Here is a 4,447-nt window from a genome sequence, read left to right on the forward strand (position 1 = left end):
AGACTGCTTTCGTCATACAATGCTTCTTGTTTAGGGAACTCCCAAATATTGTCCTTGGTGTGTGTTGTTATGGTAACAATGGTGTGGTGTGACAGAACTGTTGGTATTATAGGGTTTGTGTGTGAGAGACATAATCTTTTCCTCATCCTGGGGTGTGTGTGTGTGTGTGTGTGTGTGTGTGTGTGTGTGTGTGTGTGTGTGTGTGTGTGTGTGTGTGTGTGTGTGTGTGTGGACATGGCTAGATAGATAGATAGATAGATAGATAGATAGATAGATAGATAGATAGATAGATAGATTCTAATTTCTAAAATAGAAATAAGATATTATTGTAGTATTTTCAGTGTAGTATTATGGAGTAGTAATATTCATGTAGACTTATTTATGTAGTATTTCTGCTGGATGTTTAAAGTGTTCCTGTAGTATTTAGGTCTCAGGTTCTGAGTGTTTATTTAACATGTATGTAGTCTGTCTGGAGTATTTCAGTATGAATACTCTAGTCAGGGTTCCCACTCTTTTTCAGAGATCATTTTCCAGGACTTTTCCAGGACATTTCAAATTTAGCAAAAAAAGACAAGGCTCACAGATTCACGGCCTAAAGTAATATGTCCTTCTCTCCAGAAGTCTTAAAAACAACGTACACTTTATGACTATTACTTAACTATACTTTTAAAGACAATTTGTCATGTGAATGAAATTTCAACATTTATAAAATAAAAAGACCACACATATTAATACCCTCTCCTTTCTCAGGCCAATCCCGTCATGCATGCTTTAGTTTGCTGTGCATTCCCCTTGCACATGATATTCAGATTAACAAGGTTAATATAACCTGCTTACCCGTCACCATTTGCTGAAAACATTTGAGCACTTAAACCATTCCTAGCAGCTGAAACCACCAACACAAGACAGCGTCATCCGTCACAGCGAGATTAAACAGCATAACAAAAAACTCGTCAAAACTCAGCGTCCCTGAACAGAGCGCTTTCTGTTACTAACGTTAATTGTTTCGACCAGTTGTAAACTGTTCTTTAAATGATCAAGAACATTTAAAAATAATAATTTTCCAGGACAACAAGATTTTTTCCAGGACAATTTATGTTTTCTCTCATTTTCCATGTGTTTTCCAGGACTGGAACATTGGTCATTAATTTTCCAGGATTTCCAGGTTTTCCAGGACGCGTGGGAACCCTGCTAGTGTTTATATATTATTTATCTATCTATCTGTATCTTTTATAGGGTTTCTGTTATAATTGTCTTGCACTTTACTAAATCTGGTCTCAAGCCTAAAACCAATAAACACACACACACACACACACACACACACACACACACACACAAACAAACACACACTCACACACACACATACAAACACACACACACATACACACACACACACACACACAAACAAACACACACACACACACACACACACACACAAACACACACACACACACACACACACAAACAAACACACACACACACACAAACAAACACACACTCACACACACACACATACACACACACACACACACACACACACACACACACCCCTCACACACACTATGTTTGATGGTTATATTGATGTGTGATCTTGGTCCAGCTGTGACTGGTCCAGCAGTCTTTCATGCTCAGTCAGACATTGCCTCATTGCCATACTGTAGTCCAGCAGGTGCCAGTGTTCAGATCACAAGTATGTCCAATATGTTTTGTATTTAATCTTTTTTAACTGCTGAAACAGTATATTCATAACTGTTGCTCTACACAGTGTTAGCAGCCTAAAATCATTTGCCCAAACTTGCCCAATATCATGTCTACTATAACATGTTTCTTCCCATCCTTGCATTAAAGGCACTCTTGTCATTCCAGGGGAAATGGTGAAGAAATGGTCTCTAACACATGATAGAAGCTCTCCTTTACACAAGTGTCGGATGGCAGTGTGGACCCATGCGCACTAAACAGATTAGCATAGCACTACTTTGCTAAGGGATGTGAAGTGTCATCAGCCTCATACTTATTCCAGTGGGTGTTTTTAAAGGATGCTCAGTAAAAGACTCTGATTGCCAGTCTGACACCATGCTGATGTTGGCCACCAGGGGGTAGCCTCTCCAGAAGTTAAAGTTCAAAGCGTTTATTGTCATGTGCACAGTGAGAAAAACATGTCTCCCTGTACAATGAAATTCTTTCTTTGCTATCCACAGTGAATGCTAAGACACCTCCAATAAACACATACTTACACACAAACATAATAAATAAATCTAAGCTCTCGCTGCACCTGAGTTCCTAAGGAGGGTTCTAACATTCCATGCTGCTAGTCCGAATGGGATTTTTTTCTTACTTTGACAGCAAAGTGGAATTCCCTGTAGGTTCTGTAACCAACCCCGGAGCCAGTGAGCGAGCAATTTTTCTAGACCCTTCCCCTGTTGTAGTCTTTGGGGGTCTTCTGAAAGCAGCTCCCTGTCAACCTTAGCTCCTAGCAACCACATAGCCATATGTCGCATATATGCTAGGAGCTCTAAGCCCATTCGTCCATTGTCCATTGTTAGGTGGAGACCCACACAAAGAGGTTTCTTGTCCTGCCACACATGTGATAACAGTATCTTTACCATGATGAGGTAACTCCCAGTGGCAAGGAGTAACCTAGGATGACCACCATGGCCCCTCCATGGCTGCAGTAGGTCACTGGTGCATCAGTCTACTCCAAACCAACATTAGCCTGAAGCAGCAAAGCACCTAGTTACTGTGCAAGGAGAGGTTTACCCACAAGGTCATCACAAGGGCTCACCATTAGCAAGTCATGTCAAGTCAAGAAGTTTTATTGTCATTTCAACCATATAGAGCTGATGCAGTACACAGTGAAATGAAACACAGTTTCTCCAGGACCATGGAGCTACATAGAACAACTGAGGGGTACATAAGGCAACACAGTGCTAAAGACTAAACAGTAAAATGCATAGAGTGCAACCTAGACAGACAAAAATATAGTGGTGACCAGAGTATAGTTTGTACAGACATTGTGTTAACAGAGTTTTGTAAATATATGTAGACGTTCAGTAGCAGCAGGCTAAAGGAGAGAAGGTTAGCAAGCAAGCAAGAAAGCATAGAAGCAAACATGCAACTTTACTCTGTCTTTCCTTTACTACACTAGCTGCACCACATCACCCTGTGGGCAAAGACACACATCCTGTTTGATGTAAAAAAAAAAAAAAACAGTTACTGTGTCTACACTCATACACACACCAGTCATCAGGTAAGATAACAATGTGTTGATGTCAGAGCAACATGCTGTGTGTCTGGGTATTTTGTACCAAACTTGATCTCGCTCTTTCTCTCTCTCTCTCTCTCTCTCTCTCTCTCACACACACACACACACTTCTACACCAGTACACACCCAGATGATGACCGAGGATTGGAATTTAGAATCCTGTCTAACAAGCTTTCACAAAACTCTTCATCACTGACTCCACACACACACACACACACACACACACACACACACACACACACACACACTCTCTCTCTCTCTCTCTCTCTCTCTCTCTCACACACACACACACACACACACACACACACAAAGTAATAAATAGTTTTTTAGATACATTTTCTATATTTCTATACAAATATAGAAAATATAGAAGGTTGAATAATTTATAAAAAAAGTTGAATAAATCTATACAATACTACAGTATACAGTATACTGTATATATATACAAACCCGATTCCAAAAAAGTTGGGACACTGTACAAATTGTGAAAAAAAAAAGGAATGCAATAATTTAAAAATCTCATAAACTTATATTTCATTCACAATAGAATATAGATAACATATCAAATGTTGAAAGTGAGACATTTTGAAATGTCATGCCAAATATTGCCTCATTTTGGATTTCATGAGAGCTGCACATTCCAGGTAGCAATAAGAGGCTGGAAAAGTTAAATGTACATATAATGAACATCTGGAAGACCAGCTGATTATTAGGTCAATTTGCAACATGATCGGGTATAAAAATAGCCTCTCAGTGTGGCCGTGTCTCTCAGAAGTCAAGATGGGCAGAGGACCAATTCCCGCAATGCTGCGGCGAAAAGTAGTGCAACAAAATCAGAAAGGAGTTTCTCAGAGAAAAATTGCAAAGAGTTTGAATTTCTCATCACCTACAGTGTATAATATCATCCAAAGGTTCAGAGAATCTGTAACAATCTCTGTGCGTAAGGGTCAAGGCCGGAAAACCATACTGGCTGCCTGTGATCTTCGGGCCCTTAGAAGGCACTGCATCACATACAGAAATGCTACTGTAATGGAAATCACAACATGGGCTCAGGAATACTTCCAGAAAACATTGTTGATGAACACAATCCACCGAGCCATTCGCTGTCGCCGGCTAAAACTCTATAGGTCAAAAAAGAAGCCGTATCTAAACATGATCCAGAAGCGCAGCCGTTTTCTCTGGGCC

Source organism: Tachysurus vachellii, chromosome 3 (genome assembly GCF_030014155.1).
Source record: "Tachysurus vachellii isolate PV-2020 chromosome 3, HZAU_Pvac_v1, whole genome shotgun sequence".
NCBI classification, from domain to species: domain Eukaryota; kingdom Metazoa; phylum Chordata; class Actinopteri; order Siluriformes; family Bagridae; genus Tachysurus; species Tachysurus vachellii.